This window comes from Sipha flava, unplaced genomic scaffold (assembly GCF_003268045.1).
Source record: "Sipha flava isolate LNK unplaced genomic scaffold, YSA_version1 88_pilon_pilon, whole genome shotgun sequence".
Classification (NCBI taxonomy): domain Eukaryota; kingdom Metazoa; phylum Arthropoda; class Insecta; order Hemiptera; family Aphididae; genus Sipha; species Sipha flava.
Genome location: NW_020273630.1, coordinates 665,963 through 686,875, shown reverse-complemented (window position 1 = coordinate 686,875; position 20,913 = coordinate 665,963). Strand labels below are relative to the sequence as shown.

At 28.6% G+C, this 20,913-nt stretch overlaps 1 protein-coding gene and 1 pseudogene across 2 annotated transcripts in view; both read left to right on the top strand.

Moving 5' to 3' along the window:
• The window catches only part of LOC112693544 (discoidin domain-containing receptor tyrosine kinase B-like), a 127,950-nt gene that overhangs the window by 16,279 nt on the left and 90,758 nt on the right, over nt 1–20,913 (top strand). Inside the window, exon 2 of one of the 2 annotated variants that reach the window (XM_025568654.1) lies at nt 9,453–9,513. The exons of the other annotated variant lie outside the window; for it this stretch is intronic. The gene's annotated coding sequence lies outside the window, so the exon portion shown is untranslated. The remainder of the gene's footprint in view (nt 1–9,452; nt 9,514–20,913) is intronic. 2 annotated transcript variants of the gene reach the window in all.
• LOC112693532 lies at nt 14,333–15,444 on the top strand (annotated as a pseudogene).

Genomic DNA, 20,913 nt, shown 5'->3' with positions numbered 1-20,913 from the left:
TAGCAGGATTGGCAACTCAAAGTAACTAGAGGACCAATTTTTAGAATTTTAAAATCTAGCGGATCATTGTAAAGAAAGCAAAAATACATATTATTATTTATGTATTTAAAAACTATATATTATATATAGTTATTATATAGAATATATATTTATAGTTATGTGTGCGTGTATTTTATTCCTCCAAAATCGTACAGTTACTACATATATTTGCATTGTATACTACATTTAGTGTGATGAAGGTCACCGAATAGATTTGAATTAGGTAATCTGTTAACACTATTTGTTTTTTTACCCAAATGACTTAATTTGATAATATTTACCGATGATGAATTCATTGTCTATATTTCATGTTTAAACAAAAATAGCGGGTATTGGTCATTACTTATTATTCATAACGTATGATAATTGAAAATAGTCATTATTAATATACTATATGCATTTTCTGGAACAATATTTTATTTACTTTTGTGATTTTTTCGCAATTTTAGATGAAGTAAAAGTTAAAAGGGACTTAATTTATAAAAAATGATTGCAATCATTTGATCAATTATATCGTTAAAACACATCTAGTTTAATTTAGTATTTTCGATTATTATTTTAATGCAAGTGACTATCTAGTGATTTCTAATGTTTAAATAAATTATAATAATGATAGTTTTGTATATAATTTGTTCATTTCTTAAAATATTACTTAAGAATCATATTTATGTAAATCCTACGAAAAATAATTAAAAATGTAACTTTATTAGATCTAAGTTTAGAATTATTTTCACTTTAATATTTTTTTTATCGTTGACATTGATATAACACGTTTGAACTCAGGTGAAATATATCAATTTACCGATTGTTTCTATAATGCTATTGGTTTTATTTTGTAATAATATAAACGTATAATTCGATAAAAAAGTATTTACTGTGAAAATGAAAATATTTATGTTAATTAAAATATGTGTTAATCGTTATCCGTTGTTTTACATCGAGTAACTTGATGATCATGGTTTCGTAAGAATAATGTTTCCCAAAGCCTTTTTCATCCGCATGGTGCAGAACTGTTCTCCTGAGGAAACTTAGAGCTTCTACATTTTCTTTATTTCATGAAGTTGCCTCGCTGTTTTCTTCTTAGTCATCGGTGTTAGCCTGTTCAATTGTTTGATGATTCAAAACCACATTACAGATTTTTTCTTCTGTTGGAACTACTGCGATATCGAGGTGTGAGTCCATATCGTTCCAATCTTCGTGCACTTATTCCGAGAGCGATTGATTTCGATAGTAACAATATAAGATAAAGTATATTTTTATTATAATAAATTGGTTATCACCAAATAACCGTTGTGTTGTTTCAATAATCCGATTGATTTACAATGTTTTAATATTCGATTAATCCGTCCTTACATATTTTGTTGCAATATTGCAATTATATCAATTATTCGAGTTCCTAAGAAGTAGTTTCTATCATAATTGACCAAATGTATTTATTTTGTATTCATTTGTGATGATTTATAAACTCGTAAATCATTATAAAACAATTTTATTGAATAATGTGTATTAGTATGTCAATCAGACGATCGAACAGAAACGTTTTGTATTATCTCAATAAAATGTACAAAAGCTTATATTCAATCAATGTTGCTTCTATATTGGCAAACAATTGGAAAACATGCGCTGACCGTTCAATAAACAAACAGTGAAGGAGTCTCTTTGAACCCTATTTTATTGTTGGTAAATTGATTTGTTTCTGACATACGAATCGAGACCATGATAAAAGATTCAAAAGAGTGGATATAATATTAAAATTTTGTTTTTTTAATTAACTAATGATGGTAACCTAGACATTTTAAGTGCAGCGTACTAACATGAATATATACGTCCGAGAATAATAACGCTGTTCAAATACTGCCACATAACCGTTGGGGGAACATGTGTATGGTGTATTCTCTGGGGAATCGTACTCCCACACGTGGCTTACACAACGCATAAGGTGGAGCTTTTGCATTAGAAAAATAAAAATGAGGATATTACACTCTAAAATAAAAATGCTGGTAACAACTCACGGTTTGTATATGGCCTTCGCATGTATATAACTAATAATGTATGTGGATTTATGATCAAGGGTGTTCACAATTTTACTATAAAACTTCAAAACAGCCTATTGGCTACTAATGAATGTAGAAGATATAGGAATATTGTTTACTAAAGTCTATTGTATTTATATCCTTGTATTTCAAGAGGCGGTAAGAATAGCAACATAAACACGCCTCTTCGATTGGTCATCTATAGAGTTTTGGATGTTATCCAAGGAAAACGATTTGCGGGTTAAAGCTCGGTCTTTTATATTTTTTTATAAGGCAAAAAATAACGATTCTACAACTTTGTACTAACTTTCAAGCATTGATGACTTTTGTTATTCTTGAAAAATATATGTCGTCCAATATATGTAATATGCTTTCACGGTATTCAATAGATATAGAATAAGCCAAACTACCTATATTGTATCTATATTTCACGTGGAAACTTATTATTCTTATACTGAAAGACAAAATATGTATAAAAATATTCATAATAATATCAAAAAAAAAAAAAAAAATTGAAAAGGTTTGCGTTCTACTGAACGGAGGCATTTGAATAAAGGATTTCAATCACTACTAGTCCTGAGGCAAAGTGAAATCTACATTTTATTAACTTTTTTCTTATTTTTGTCTGGTACATAGAAGATAGAAACGATAGCGGTAATTTATAACGGATTACCTACGGATGTTGAGGAGAAAGGGGTACAATAAAGTTGGAATAATATATCGCTTTGTCCCCAGAGTATTCAGGTATAAAATAACTACTGCTGGGGAGAAGGACAAACATTTTCCCGAAGGCCAGCATTTTTCTCATTTAAAACCGTTTATTTACGATGTTTTTTAAAAACAAAAGCGTTTGTTCTCTAGACTATTTTTTTATACATAAAATATTTATTTCAGCTGGAAAATTCCTAAAAATAAGTCATATAATTAAATACTTATTATTTGGCCATGATTTTAATTTATTTTATTAAATCAGCAACTTAGAATTTTAATATATTGTTTAAATAGTAAAACCTTAATTTCATTCCGATTTTATTCATCTATAGCTATACATGATTTTGTATCATCAACTTCCTAATAAATCGATAACTATTAGTTATTATCAAGGCTGGGCTAGTTAATGATTTTTTTTTAACTCAGTTAAGTTAATATGTAACAATTTGAAAAAGTTTAAAGTTAAAAGTTAATAAAATGTTTGGTTAACTCAGTTAACATAAAAGTTAATACACATATTTTTAAACTTTTTACTGTTAAAAAAAAGTTATTATATTTTTATACGTTAGTGTACTTTATTTCTTACTAACGTATAACTAAATTATAGATTATAATGCTTATTCTTCATACGACATATAGTATTTTTATATAGTATACATTGTATTAGTTTTTCATTTCTAAAAAAAAAAAATCACAAAATATTTTATTCAATTGATACAAGGTATTAAATACTTAAAATCAGTTTAGTTGTTTTAATTGTATGTTTATATCATTATATCAATCATAAAAAAATACATTAGAAATGAAAATATTATTTAAGCATTAAGATAATAATATATAAAATGAATAATATATAGCTAGATTTAGATATAGATAGATAAGATAGATAGCTATTTTTAGTTAAATCAAATTAAAATTTTACTTTTACATAACTATATATTTATAATTAAAAAAAAAAAATGCATTCAAAATAATAATATTTACTAAAATATAAATTAATAATAATTAAAACAGTTATTTAAATTCATTAAACTTTAAGAGGAGAGTCATTTTAACATTTTTATCTGCTGTTGATACTCACCTCTTTTCGAACAACTGTCCAACCAGCATTGAATAAGCATTCTACAGGTGCAAATGATGGAACCGCAGTATTTAACTCTTTAAATTTATTTAAAGTTTTTTTTGAGAATTTGTGGCAAAAAACTTTAACATTCTTTATATTATTATCTGTAAAACAATCGTGAGTATTTTTAGTTTTAATATTTTAATTAATAACGTGCATACCATAGTGGCACAGTCCACAGAACAATCTGTACAAATGCACATTAATAAATAATTCGTGCTGTTACTGTATAAATAACCAAAAGTTCACTAGTTGTAACACAACTGAATGCCTGAATACTAATAAAATTACAGGTCCATATTACCATCGCGAAAATGGTCAAATTGATCATTTGTTTTTATTTTTAGACTTAAGTATTTGTATTTATTATTTATTTTTCCCGAAATGACGACGTCGCACGCGTTGATCGTCGATAACAATAATACATATACCATAAGGAATATACTTAAACTGTTTAGTTTGCTTAGTTACATATTATGTCTATATTATTATTGATACTTGATAGTTGTTATAGTTAATTGAATAACGTCAATAACATAAATCCTATTATTATAAAATATTTTCTAATATATACATTTTGTTCCTTTAGAATACAAAATGATTGGAAAAATAACATTTTTAAATTAAATAAATTCATAATAAAAAATATTTTTTGACATGGAAACGAGTGAAATAGTGAAATGTAAAAAAAATTAAAAATGTAAAAAAATTAATTTAACTTATATCTTAAATTGAAAAACAAATTCATTAATTAAAAATGAATTTAGTAAGTTAATTGTTAAGTAATGAAAATATAAACGTAACTAGTTGAATTAAAAAGTTAAAATAAAATTAACTTTTTAACTCGTTAATGCCCAGAATTGGTTATTATATATTTAATTATACATGACTTCTGATCTTCTCGGATTGGTTTAAAAAACTTTTAATTCACGATTAGTAAATAGTAGTGTTATACCATATTTATTGGTTTAAAATTAATTAGTATCATATTTTACTAATCTTTCTGTTGTATTGAGTCTACTTAGTTGGATTTATAATAGAAATCTTAAGTAGACATTTTATTTGTATTGATTAAACGATTTTCAGTTTAAAGTACTTTATTTTATAAGGAAACAAATATTTATTTTCCAAACCTTTGCTTTTATCGAAATACTTTCCATTGTAACAATAAGGATAAATCAATAACAAATTGGAAATCAGTTTACAGACTCAATTTTCTGTCTAAAAATAAAATGGACTGTCCTATTCATTATACTGAGTAATTAAAAAATCTTATTATGTATTTTAAGTTTGTTTTTATTTTGTTGTAATCGTCGAAAAACTACACGTCTTAAATCGAGATGATTCTATCAGTTTTGTAAAAATGTATTGAAAAAATATCATTTTAACAAAGGAAATTCATAAATACGTTCGTGGCAACAGGTCAGTGAGATTTAAAACTAGGTAATGGATTTATTCGCAAAACGGTACCAATCGCTATTTAAAGGTTTTGAAGTAGTTTTACATGAGTCAGATTTCCTTTTATCCGGTCACAGTAATTCTCTGGAGTGATTGGTCTCCTCGTAAAGCTTATTCGTTTTGAATTTTTTTCGTTTATATTTAGATACCAAACTGAAATAAAAGTATAGTAATTTTGAGTATATTTATTTTGGTTGTAAAAAGAACAAACAAGAATTTTGTCGAACTCAAAATATTATTGGTATTTGTTTGATTTTGAATAATTTCCTCTTATTATTAATTTTTCAATTACAAAAGCAATACCAATATTAATAAAAAATGAGATAAAAAAATGTAATAAAAAATATATATTTTGTTAATTTTTTTATTTTTGTTAAATCATTAATATTAGATATTAGTAAATGGCTTATTTTATTAAATTAATTATTCAATTTTAATACAAAAATGTGACGTTTATATTGAATTTTTTTTTATTTTACTGATAATATTTTACTTTTGAGTTGAAACTAAACAAAACATGGGAAATCAAAGTAAATCATTTTTTTTTTTTTTTGTTTTACTCGAAGTATTGAAAAGTTTACGTGTTTCATTATCCTTGCTATAAATACGGTAAATTCACGTTTTGATAAACCAAAAAAAATATTTTACTTAAATCATCAAACTGAATCGTATAAATTAACTATATTTATTACTAATGGTGTTAATTTTTTTTTTTTTTTTTTTTTATTATAATACTTTCTCACCTGCAATATAGCTAATTATATTTTATTTATCACACGGTTCTTATTGCGTTGCGCATAGTGATCGTTTATAAACTGTATACATTATATAATATTCTGTCAAGTCGCCAGCTAAATATATTGTTTAAAAACATGATATAATATATATAGGTAAACATTTTGAAGGCATTACATCCTGAAACAATATTTAGATTCAATTACCGCGTAAATTGTTGCAAGTCATCGGGGCGTGTTGTTATTATTGCATGGACACGAGTAAGAATCGTCTTTATTTAGGGTGGGCTTCTGTGTGTAGCCCATAGAGTTTGTCTATACATCTATATAGTATATTTCACTGTAGCTCGTCAAATGCGTGTGCAATGACCGGAGTACGCTTGCGCGACATACGGCTAACGTCAACCTATGTTTATTATAATATATACGCATTCTATTGAATATAATAATAATAATAATAATAATAATAATAATAATAATAATAATAATAATAATAATATATATTAGATCGAACTGTATGCGTATAATAATATTGTAACAATGACATGACAGACCAGAAATCTGAAATAGGTCGCCAAGTGTCTTATGTGTTCGAAACGCACGATCATTTGTTCCGAAAACGGAAAAAACGATGAACATCGATAAATAAAAATAAAAAACATTACCTTTTACTCTTGCAGTACTTTCTTGTTTTTACGGTTCATGTTTCTTCGTTTTTAGTCGGGTAGCGAAAAATTGTGGACTTGATAGCATATAAACTTACTGTAACAACCTAACTGACCATCCTATTCAATTACTGTGTGTATACTATATAATGATTATTAAAATTATATTAGAATTAACGATTTGTCTTCATAGTTGTCAGTTGTTTAATTAGACCGACGTTGTACAAGAAGTACGAGGTATAAAGGGGATATACATTTTAACATACAGGTAAACGTTCTTATTAATCGAGAAACTTATAAAAATCATTTAGCGCTCGATACGGCGTAGTAGGTTTTCAATCCATCCATTTCAACGCATTTTGACCGTATAAGCAGTGATTCATAAATTATTAATTACAGGGATTTATAGTTTTATCGATTAATAATATAGTATCATGTCTGCAGTTTAATGGTAAATTAATAATAAACGTTATACCTCTTATATTATAAAATGCGTCATATCAATTGATTAAATCTTACCATATTCAAATTGGATTCAATTACAAATTGTAGATTCAAACTGAGGCACTGATCAATCTCATGTGTTCGATATAAAAGGTAAACGATTGTAACTACCCACGCATCATTGTGTTATTTTAGATAGTGCTGATAGTTGTTGTACATTATTATTATTATTATTACTATTATTATTATTTTTATTATTGTTATTATTGTTATAATTATTATTATTATTGTTATTATATTTCTTACGAATACAAATTATTATTTTCCAATTGTAATAGAAAAATAAACTGAATTGTTTTTATATATTATACTAAACATATGTCCGCACTTAACGTTTACATATCTGTAACTATTTAACCGTATTAGTTTTAAAATCGGGGAAAATGAGAAACGTATTAATTTAAGTCTTATACTGTTAAAATGTTGAAGTAAAAAATGTCGTTAAGCATTTTTAAATATGAATTTAGATAACAATAGTTATTATTTTTTGATCTTGAGTTTCTCACGAATTGTAAAATAACCAAACAGTAAAATATTATCAATTTCTTCAGACTATCTCAGAGGTTATTATTCATATTGAATTCGATATCATGTGAAACTGTGTTTTAGGAGTTTTTTGATAACCTTGTTTTTTTTTTTAACATAACTTAATACCTAATATTTAAAACGTATCTTTAATGACTTAATAAAATTATATTTTTGATAACTTAATTATTATGTATCAATGTTTTCTTCTTATACAATAATTTATAATTGCTTTCGAATGTAAAAATAAGTATTCTATTACAACTTTTATAAACTAATGGTTAGTTTTATTTTTGTATTATTCTGTTCATCATTTGAGGACAATTTAAAGTATTATAGTCAATGATGTGGATCAGTAAAACGAAACCAGTTTCGCTAATTTATTTATCGTATACTGAGAGAACACGTGTTTTCCGAAACCGCTAATGATGTGGAAGAATCACATCGTGGTATATAGTGTAACGACCTAACTGTGTGGTGTTTTAATGGCAATTATATGTATTAAAATAATGATATACTCTTGTAGTTCTTGTACTCGCACATACAAACAATATCGTATCGATACGGTCAACACAATATGTGCATCCAATTTTTATATGGTACATACCTTTATGTAAAAGTCCGGTATCCGGTTACCTTCGTACTCGAAGAGAGAAACCTGTCGTTAGATAAGTAGTTTTTAGGAGAGATTTATACCCGCAAATGACATATGGAGATGATGGGTTCAATCAGACTCGATTCTTATTGTTTTCAGTCTTATCTAACAATATGTTTTTATTTTAATCCCTTCAATTATAATATTGCGTATACTGATATTCCGATTATTAACAAGAACTTATCTTGTTCGTAAATCATAACAGTATTATTTTGATTACGTGTAGGTTTACAAATTGTTCGTGAGATATAAGTAGCTATATAGTTATCATCGGCTAGTTGAAGGAAACAACTTGTTTAATAAATGTGTTTCGCTACAACTCTATCAAAAATGTATTAAGATTATAGTATAATGATCTGTACCAAACTTCGCAGCAGAAAAAGCATATCGTATTATTTACGAAACAATGTTCGACAATGAAGAGTTTTGTAATTTAACAACGCAGTTTTATGGATTTTAATTATATTATTATTATTATTGATTTTGTATTTTGTTTATTTATAATTCATTTTATTTTCATAAATTAATACGATTTCCAAAATAAGTTAGATTATTTGCACGGTACTTTTACTTTCCTTACGATTGGCCAGCTATATAATATTGGATTTTGCCATCTTCCCTTTTATCTACCCCCCATGACACGTACAGTGAAGTGTCAATACCAATACACTGCACTCGACTTGGTTTAATGAAAGCTCTTCGCATCTTCGCCTCAAGGGAAATAGTATGAAAAGCTTCTGCAATGTTTTTTTTTCGTTTTTTTCTCCTTTGGTCACGATGACAAAAGTCTAAGTATTAATTGCCTTCAGGGCGTGTGAAAATCCCATCAGCCGCACAAAATATGATACGTGTCAAAAATGACAATAAGTTCTCAGTGTAATACTGAAAATACAACTAATTTTAAACCTTTGTGTATATTAACCCATCTGCTGCTGTTGTAATCATCTCAGTCTAGTTTTGGGTTTTCACGTGTTCATAATATAAATAATACTATTTATTTTTCAGATAACTTAAGTTTACACGGGGTCGTGATTTTTCCGCCGTCCATCTGAAGATTTCTAACAAGGTAATATTAAAACTCATAATTTTTACTTTATCACTTTTATTGAATGTGTGAAAATTAATTAAAATTCTTAATTTTACACGGTACATGTCTTATCACCCTCTAAGAGGTAGATAATATGCAAAGCGCATATTATGTTCGTCATATATGTAATAAACGTCAAGGAACGAGCCCACCACGAAATATTTCATCCAAAAAGGGGGGTAACCGGAATCTCTTTGTGCGGGATAATAATGCGGCCTGCGATAATAAAAAAAAAAAAAAACATCTGCGATTAAATTGTCAACGAGGGCAGCTGCGATTTAGAGACCATTGACGAATAAAACCAAAGCCTTTTGTTTCTCGGAGGGATCCCTTTTTTCAGTTGTGGACTCACGTGGCCGGTTACGTAGTGTAGATTTTTTATTGGAAATCTGCTCTTACATTTTCGTTCATAGTTTTTATATAATTTATATATATATGTGTGTAGGTAAATAAGCTTACCATAACAATTGTTTAAATATTATTGCTAACTAACCTCGTCTGATTTTGAGCTCAGTATAAAAATATAATTGTCTGTAGACCTTTTTTTTATTGAAACAATATAATTTATTAAAAATGTATTTAAAGAAATCTCATTGTTTATTTTTAAGTGATAATATAATAAATTAATACTTGCATTATTAAATGTAATAGCTATTATTAACATTTAGTATAATATAAAAAAAAAGTAGGTTATATTTATTAACAATTTTTTAAATTATATACTTTTGATGACTTCACATTCATATATTTTAAAAGTTTAAAAGTTTTTATATTTAATTTCCGTTATCTGAAATGTATTTATTAATAATTGTTATATAATAAATAAATATCCGTTTAGGTATCGTTTGAATAGGGTGGATTAAAATAGGAAATGACGTTTAAATTATGGAAAAATAAAAAAAAATTTAAAATGGTTTTTGTAATATTGTAAGACATGTATATAAATTATTTAAAATATTTTAGTTCAAGTAAATGTTGTTTTTTAAATTGATGATTGAATTTAGGGTAAAATGTTTTGATATATTTTTGTTAGCTACTGTTTTCTAAAATAATAAAAACTTTAGAAGTCGTATTAGTAAATTTGATTTTGTTAAGTAATATATTTGTTTATTCGACATTTTACAAATAGAAAATTCGTTTATATAATTTAGAATTAAAATATCCATATTGATTATCAATTTAATAGATTTATTATTAATTTAATACATTACATTTTAAGATGCCATTGATTTCAAAAATTAAAAAAATGTATTAATATTATTTTTGTTTTTAATGTTACTTCGAAGCTAGTAGAATTATATCTTAAGCATTATATATTCATAGAGTCTGTAGCTATATACAAAAGTATATTAAAATATGTATTTCTATAAATTATATATTTTAGTAACGAAATAATTAAATATTTTTTTATAACAAATTATAATTCACAAAAAATAATATGCATTATAGAAAACTATCCGTTTTTACATTACAATATTCTTGCATAACAGTTGATTAAAATTATCTTAGAAAGGTTTCGTAAAAAAAAAAAAAATGCATAATAAACTCTTGTTTATGTAAATTTGGTAGCATGGTTGAATAAAACATATTCTTCTGGGGTGGAGAAATATTTGCGGCTAATTATCTTATGTTGCTAAATATATTAATGTATACTTATAGGAGTTTCTATATTGTCCTCTTTATTTTTATTTTTTTTTTGTGTCCAAAGTAACAAATATATAGGATATACATTCAAACATTGTTGTACCGTGAGGGGCAAAGCACAATAAATGTAGAACTCGAAGCCGAACATGCATAGTCAAATCCATCCCATTGTTGTTGGGGCCTGTAATAATTTATGTCCGGTTGTACGTGTGAGTGTTATAGAGAAAATTTACGGCATTTAGGCCATGTTTTGGCGGTTCAAACGTTACCCTGGGGCATCACTAAGCCCGATGTACCGAAAGGTGTTGATATCGCATGGGGAAAAAACGGCTACATCACTACGGAATAATAAATTAGGAATAATCCAATGGCATTGCAAAAACGAATATATTGTAATTTAAGACTACCAGCAATTCATTTATTTAAGAATCCAGAAATTAAAAATGACTACGTAGTCCAATCGTTATTAACGTACTCGACTAAATTTATTTGATTTAAATTTAAATTACAACATGGTGTGGAGTAGCTATAGTATTTAATTGCATAATGCATTGAGTTACGTTTAATCCTTCCAGTACATATTTATAAAATATAAAAATGATAATGTTACATAAATAAGTGAAACGCATATAAATTATGATAAAATTATTAAGTCAATCATTTTTTGTTATCGTTAGAATTTTAATTTTTAGTGTTTGTTGTTACTACCATCATCGATTAAAGGTACCTCACAGGAATTTAGAAATCTATGGTTGTTTAGCAATCTTGAACATTCATACCATTATTGCATTCTACGTGATTATATCTGACACAATAGGGAAAAAAATCAATTTATCAATGTCGTTGGAAAGGATTATCCAGTATAGGCGGTTTGAGCATATTGAATCCCTTTGACTTGTATGATATCCCCTGAAGGCTATCATTTCAAACGATGTAAACTCGATATGACCCTCGGTAGATCGAAGTGATCCCTCTGTGTGGGCCAATATTCTGACCGATGGTCAGCCTGTATTTAATCTAATAAAACAGTTTCATTACTCTGATAGACATTTTGTAATGATAAACATATTAAATTATCAAAATCTCATTGCAAACTTATTATTATTCATATAATATTGTAATAATATCACTTTTACGTATATTTAATAGTATGTTTTTTGTAGTTATATCATATATTGTTAACTTTTTAAATATTATCATGATTATATTTTTGAAACATTATCATAGTGAATATTTTGAGACTAAAAAATAATGCTATATAATAATATAGTTATGTTTCCGTAACTAATTTTTAATAAATTAGTAATTTTTTTATAATCGTTAACATTATAGGAACAAATGAATAATTATTTTTAAGTTATTATAATATTATGTTATTATTTTGTTATTAGGGAGTAAATTGTAGCATTGTACCACTGATATCTAATGTAGGAGGTTATAGCCGTAATCGATAGTAATTTTCTACGAGGTCTTTTTTTTTAATTGACACAACAATGAACGTGAGGTATGTTTTTAAGAAAATTAAAAATCCTGAGATCAATGCAAATGTGAAATGTGAAAAATATATATTATTATGGTAATAAATATATCAATTACATGTATACAACAATTTGTGTGTCTGGTTGTCACAATATACTCGAATTCGAAGCACACGTTTGTGAAACTGTGATTGTATTGCACTTATTGACGATCCCATTTAGTAGTTGACCCACATGTGACTAATCATTGAAAACGATAACAATAATTCTTGAAATTATCTTTGGTTCTTTTTAAAACCCGACTTTACACATATATTATAAATTATATTATATGACGTATTCATCATGTGTAAAAAGCAATTTTTATAACACGTTTAAGACATATTTTAAGGACACATATAGATGATTTAAATATAATGTTTAATTAAAATGAGTAATCAATTATTATTTCCCAATTTTAAAATTTATTTTTATCCCATTATTCTTGTAATACATCAGTTAGTTCGTGTAAAATTGTTTGAATACAACGACGACATCTATGATTTTTTGCTAAGTAATTATAATTTTATAAATATCCTATATACATACAAAGGCAATGTTTTCCATAAGTGCAGATGTTACATATTTTGTAGCACATAATATTTTATTAATAATTATACCGGTCATTGTCACTTTTTTTAATTTGGCAATATGTCTTGTAAACAAATTATATATATTTTCGACTGCTTAAATATCGAATGAACATAATCCGGTTTATAAACTAGTTTATTTAAAATAAATCTTCCAGTCGTAGGTTAAAAAAAATGATTAAAATGTAATTAAACATTTAAATATTATAGTCTACCTTGTGGTAATGTAATATTCACATAAATAATACCGATGCAATATAGGGCTTCTTCATAAAAAAAAAAAAAAAAAAATACGAATGTAGGTTTTTGCTGAGAAAGCCTGGATTAAAGGGGGACAGAGGGGCCATGACCCCGGGCCCATAACGGATATCAAGCAATAACGGGCCCCTGGTTGATAATACGTTTTTTTTTTTAAAATTTAATTTTTCTTAAGTTCGAAAAAAATAAAACAAATATGGTCGTGCGTAATTTGTCAAATTTTTTAAATTAATATTTTCCTTTGGTTTAGCATTAAATATTTCTAAATAAGTAAAAAATTTCTTCAGTGACGTCGATGTTTGTTTTATAAGATATTAGTGTAAAAATAATATCTAAATATAATTGCCATAAAGGACGAGTAAATTGAGTTATAACAGTATTTTACACAAAATCCAAATGTCTATAACTTGTACATCCAGTACCGGTGTACACCTGTTCACCACGGAATCATCCACCTCAATTAGACACTGGATTTGCAATACGTAGGGATCGGTACCGCTGAGTTTCTCCGAGATGGAATTATCGTAACTCGTAAATAGAGTTCACACGTTCGTCAATTTTCAAATTAATATTTTTTATTTTTAATCGATAACATAAACAAATATTAAAAGCCGTAAAATAATAATGTACCAGCCAAACGCAGTTTAGAAAAAAAAATATTACTATTATTATTGTCATGAGTTACCGGTAGATAGTAGACAATTATAACAATAGTGCAACTGTCAGTTCGACCGTTAACCATTGTAAGATGTGCTATTGAATTTGAACGTTTCGCCTTACACCCGTAACATGTTTTCATTAGCTAAACTTTCGTACATCGTGTGCGACGAGGATGAGAAATTCTTTTACAACGATCTGCAAACGGTGCCCATCGAAGTGGAACAGTGTTGCACGGATGTATTGAGCTACATCAAGAACCGAACTGACGAGACGAGCCACGAGGCGTCAACTTTGCCCGATGGTAATTAAAATGAAAGAGAAAGAGAGAGAGAAACAATACGTGACGATGATGGTGGAAATGTTGGTTTTAAATTGTTATTTTGCTCATCGTCGTCCTTCGCAGCAGCGAAATACGGCAGTGGTTCTTCGCCGATGTCGTTGATCGAGGAAGCGGCGTTCCACGGTCACCTGGAATGTATGTAGTTCGCCGAGAAGTGCTATTTCCAGTGGACCATCGACGTGCGCGAGCAAGCAGCGCACAACGGGCACCTGGAGTGTCTGGCGTACGCGCACGAGAACGGATGCCCGTGGAACGGGTCGGTGTGCACGAATGCCGCGCAAAACGGTCGGCTGGAGTGTCTAGAGTACGCGCACCGGAACGGTTGCCTGCTGGATGAGACCGTGGCGAGCTGGCCTTGGCCACCGGCCACCTGGAAGAGCTGAGATACGCGCACGAGAACGGCGCCCCGTGGAACGTGGTCACTTGCCGCGAAGCCGCTTTCCGAGGCCAGCTGGAGTGTTTGCGGTACGCGCACGAGCACGGGTGCCCGTGGGATGCGGCTACGTGTGAGGCGGCGGCCACGTGGAGTGTCTGCAATACCGCGCATCAGAACGGCTGCCCATGGAACGAGAGCACGTGCAGCGCCGCCGCGACCAACGGTTAAGTCGCGTGCCTGAAGTACGCGGTGGACAACGGTTGCCCGTGGGTCGCGGACATATGCAGCGACGCCGCTGTCCTCGGGTGCCTAGAGTGTTTGTAATACGCGCATGAGAACGGGTGTCCGTGGGACGCGTATTCATACGACACCGCGGACAACGGTCACGTGGAATGCCTCATGTACGAGCTGGACAAAGGTTGCGCGTGGACCACGGCTCCGTGTCAGACGGTTGCCGAGGAGCGCATCGAGCGCTCGAAGCGCGTCCGCAATGAAGTTTTTTTGTGGAGTTGCACCGCGTGGTGACGCGCCTGTTGCGGGGGTTGTTTTATTTAAGAATTCGAAATCGAGATCGATCGCTCCTGTGTACCGGGTTAGGTTAAATCCGTTAATAGATAATTTCGTTTAAAAAATAAAAGTTACTTATTTGTACATGTAAATTGTTTGGTTGCAGTAAAATATATCAATGATTGATACTCCTCAATTAACTTGAATAATAAAAATATTCATAGTAATTATGATTTAAATAATAATAATAATAGTAATAATTGTAGCAATAATAAATAATAATTATTTAATTATTAAAAAAATATTCATTATGAAACGTAAAAGAATAATTATACCTGATTATGACTGCGTATTTTTCACGAAATAAGAGAGAGAAACATGGGTCAGACGATCGTTAATGAGGTTAAAATAATATTATTCGGACTGAGTTTTTTGTTACGTACATTATGAATTGTCACAAATCGTAATATTGTGTGTCAGCCAATGCACGACGTTATATTATAGTTCAATTTGCATACAACATTCGCTATTATTGTTGAAACGATTATGTATCTCGGTGTGTCCATAAGCACGCACACTTCGGCAACAAGAGAATTGCATGTAAAGTAATCCTCCAACGCAAAAAAGCGTATTACGAAAATTTACTAGCAATGTGCTATAAACGTATGATGTGAATTATTATTATTGATACACACAGGATTATTTTTTATTTTGCCACCGTTAAATATTATGTATAAATTACTCTTAAGACGCCCACGTACAGGACATTCTCTATTGAATACCAATATAATATCTTTCTTCAGATAATAACAAATAAGTCAGTTTTTATATTTATAGATAAATTATTATTATGCGTTTGACGAAAATAGGGTCAGTTGCATTTTTTGTATCTCATCAATTGGTCGCCACCGTTGTAGAAATAGGAAATCTTGTGTTTTTTTTTTCTTTACATGAAGTTTCTCGGACTTATATGTTTTCTTCTCCGTTTGGAATAAAATAACAATAAAAATAACACATTGTGCATTATATACATTTAATGCTCATTTTATTTTGTCCATCCATTGAAAGTCACTTTTTCTACTGGGATTCAAAAAGAATTATGATTAAGATGTGTAAATCTCGGTCGTTTGTATTATTGTACTATAGGTATCCCTAACCTGCTACTCATAAGGCCACCCGGTTTGGTTAAATCCCGTAAATAATGTTTTTTACTAGAATACTCCTGCAAATTTTATTTATAAGAAAAACTGGAAATCTAGTTTTATTAACTATAATATATTTAAAAAATATTAATTTTTTTTAGTTACATAAATTCTACTATTTGTTATTTCATGATAGCTTGTTCTCGGTACGTGAATAAACACATTATTCTTCCATATTGAATTCGGTATAGTGACAAGTATAAATAATAACAATACAATTATTAGTTTCTAATGGAAATATAAATTCAAGAGTGGTACCCACGAAACTGTGTAAATAAAATATTACAATATATTGTAAATATCAATAATTATTAATATTGATTTTCTACAAGACTTAATTTACAATGTCGTAGATCGATGGCTAATAATAAGATTTTCAGTATTGGCTATTAGTATTAGTATTATTTATAGTGTTATGACTTTTCAATATATATTTTTTCTATTTTTATTCTTAATTAATTTCGAATTTAAAGGCCATTAATTATTTTTAGTTAATCTGTGGTAATTAAAACAGATACCTGGCAGGTGTATAAATTGGTACTCATGATTTGGTCATTAAGGTATGCTATCGTTTCTAAAAATCCACATAGTTACCAATCTGGGAGCTAGGACGTCAGACGCAACGAAATGGTTATTCTTTTGTTTCCTTTGTATAAAGGTAATGCATTTTATAATTTTCCGGGTTATTTTCAGAAGAATTTGCGTATATATTCCAAATAAATTTATATGCAATAATAATATTAAAAGTTCAATACTATTCTTTATGCTTTTGGCACGTTCCCTCCTGAAGATAATCTCTTTGCCTGATAACATATATTTTAATTTTGTCATGAGTAGCCATACACTTTTTAATGATCACATTTAATAAAGAATGAAATGTCTAGTATATTTAATATTTTGTCTTATATATATATATATACATATTGATTTTATGTATACATTTTAACGGCTTGATAGTTTTTAATTACATTTTTATTTGTACATATCTGTAGCACTCATGAAAACTCCTTGATAGAAAATTTAGAAATTATCTTTTGTACTAGTTCCGAATGTTTCTTTTTAAAAACAAAGGCTAAAGTGGATTAATACCATTAGCTAGATGGTCGATGGACAATAGAAGGTGTGTGTGTGTGTGTAGTGGAATAGGCGCAAAAGTTGCTGCCGTTACATTTGTAAAGTTCCCGAGGAAAAGTGCACCCTTGGGGTCGGCCAACAATGGGCGAACCGCTAAATAATTTGGTATAGGGGTGAAGGTAAATGACTGCTATGTACAACTGCTTCGCATCAACATTTCCAATGTATACACACATACATTCATATACGATGCTTTTTCTTTTTGGGTAATGCGTTTCGAACGTTCTGAACGGTAAGGGAAAAGCACCCCCCTCGATGAGAATTTGGTCATATGTCCGCAGTGGCATGTATTGTTCTGCTACATGTATAGTAATATAGTATGTATACCGAATTCATTTTAACCCTCTTCTCTTTGCCACTTACTACTACTCATGATGCTTTATGGTTATGTAACCTTGAAATTGCTTTAAATTATTTAGAAATCACAAAAAATTATATTTATAATCATTGCTGTGAAAAATATGTATCTTATCGTTGAATCCACATTAATAATATAGTTGGTGTTCAACTCAATAGAAAATATTGGATATTATTTATAATAATTTTTGTCTCAGGAATGTGTTTTCTCTTCTAGGAAGTCAATTTGAGAACATTTTTCCATTACAAATCGTAGTCTTATGAATGTTTAATGACGGAGTAACCCTAAAGTAGTTTTTACCTGCATGTGCAGACCCACACGTTTGCTCTGTGTAATAAAATATTCCTTGTTCGAAAGTGTAGAAAAAAAGTCGGGGAAGCGTAACGTTTTAATGGGCTCTAGAAAGATGTACATACAGGGGCGAGAAGAAGCAATCAAACGTGTCGGGGTGGTTGTATCCTCGAGGGAAAAAAAGCCGCTGGCGCCAACACCACTACAAAAGGATGGCGACAGAAATGAAATTTCCCTCATAGCTTGGTCTTATACATATAGCCAATATTACAAAATTCCACTGTACAAACGGTGTGAAAATCAACCCCCCAACAAGAATCCTAATGAACTGCTCGTTCCCTTTAAAAGTTGCGTACGACTTTTACCCGTGTATTTTGACGTTTTAAGTTAAAGTTACCATAGTAATAAAATTTGACTTTTTCGAAATTCCACTGTATTGTATTTATCTCTTACCTATATGTTAAATTTTTCCAAACAAATGCCATTATATAAATTGTAAAATAGTGCTCTAACTAAAACATATTTTTAAACTTAATTTTATTAAAATTATATTGTTCTTCTTTGTTGATTTTTTCTCCTGTATTATGTATTATAAGTTTATTTGAAGTTAGTATAAGCGTATATAATACTATTATGATATAAAATAGTTGGTGGTCAAATATTTTATTTTAATAAGTTAGCTTAGAATATTAATTTAATTTTATAGTTTTGTTTTTTTGAAAGATTCGACTTAAATTTATATTAATATGATAGAAATGTATTTATATACTTTCTATTAGTTTATTTACTAGTTCTATTATTATATTTTCTATTAGTTGAAAATTTAAAGTTTAGTTAATAGCTAATATGGACATCGATCACTCTTTCTTAAATCTTTGAATTTTAGTTGTCAAAATTACAATAAACTTCTAAATGAAACTCTTCCCTGAAAATAAGATTTCTTAACGCCCGGTTTTTTTCACCACTCAGCATATTATTATAACCGTCAACGACACACAACACATTTTTGTTTTTGACGTTCAGCAACGATTGTTTATTACCTAGTTCACGCTTCACTAACTCTTGTTGATGGTGTAAAGAGTCGCTTGAAAGTATTATTTGCTCGTGTAAAACAAAAACTCGTTTTCCGTTTTATTATTAAACTTTTTTTTAAAACAAATTTTGTAAACAAAAAATGATTGTTTTCTTGGAATTGTATTCAATCGAATAAAAAACTTTATATTTTTATATCAGTATAGTTGTCAAACATTGATCTGAAATTAGTATATTCTAAGAATAATGACACCTTATGTTATTTAATTTGATTTTCGGTGGAGATATTAATAAATATTTTTCGATTTTAAGAATTATAATCAATAATCGTATTAATGTTTGATAAAAATTAAATTTAAGTTTAATTATTCTGAGATGATTACAATGGTAAATCCGAAGGTAAATCATAATTTTAGTGGTTCTTGTAATTGAAGTCAATAATTAATAAAAAATAGTTTCTTATCAAATTGTAGGTTAAATTAGTAAAACTATTGGTTATTCACTACAAGCAAATATTTTTAGCTTTCATACTAGATGGTTTTTGGATTCAGACAACATATGTGTAAAAATGATTTTGTTGTGAACAGAGAGTAAATAAACAAATTTAGTTTTATTATTCAAACAATGTAATATTGAATATTTTATATGACCTTATATATTTTTTGACAAAATACAAAATAATGATGAGGTTACTTATTAAAATTATAATGAATTTGAACAACGCCATCGTGTTTTTGTTTTAGTAACGTTTTATTTCAAGTATATTTACTCGCAGTTAAGCTACTCATAAAATGGTTTCAATTTTATTTTTGATAGATTTGGTTAATTATAAATTAATGGTATTTTTTAGATGAATGCATTATTTAACTAATAAATGTGCTTAAATATTGTGTACGTGATAAAAATTCAAAATTATTTCTTCTTTTTTAAAAATACGGTACTTAACTATGTTTATTTTTGTCCTCATGGGGTGTAACTTATTTAAATAAATAAATTATATTACCATAAGAACCTAATTGGTGTATATGTGACTACAAGAAACTTGAAGAAAATAATCATCGGTTTAGCCATAGATAATTCTCAATTACTGATTAGCATTATGCATTATCATATAGTCTGTAGATAATCATTCTCATAAAGTTCTATATAGGGTTCTATATAGAACATCATGGTATTAATATAAAACGTCTTTGTTTATCAATTGTAAATAGTTTTTTCAATTAATTTCTTCGTAACAAATATCATTCGTTTTATTCATTATTGTAAAAATATGCATCGTAATAATTCAGTTTGAAATGCAACACAGAGACCGTTCCTATGTAGGATTTATACGGTTTTAAATCTTATTCTAATTTCAATCGCGTTTCGTATTTTAAATGACGATCGTTCGTGGTGATAAACCTCGAACATAGTTATACCAAATTGGACCCCCAGAGAGATTGGCGTGGGTGTTTGATCTCTTGTAATCTG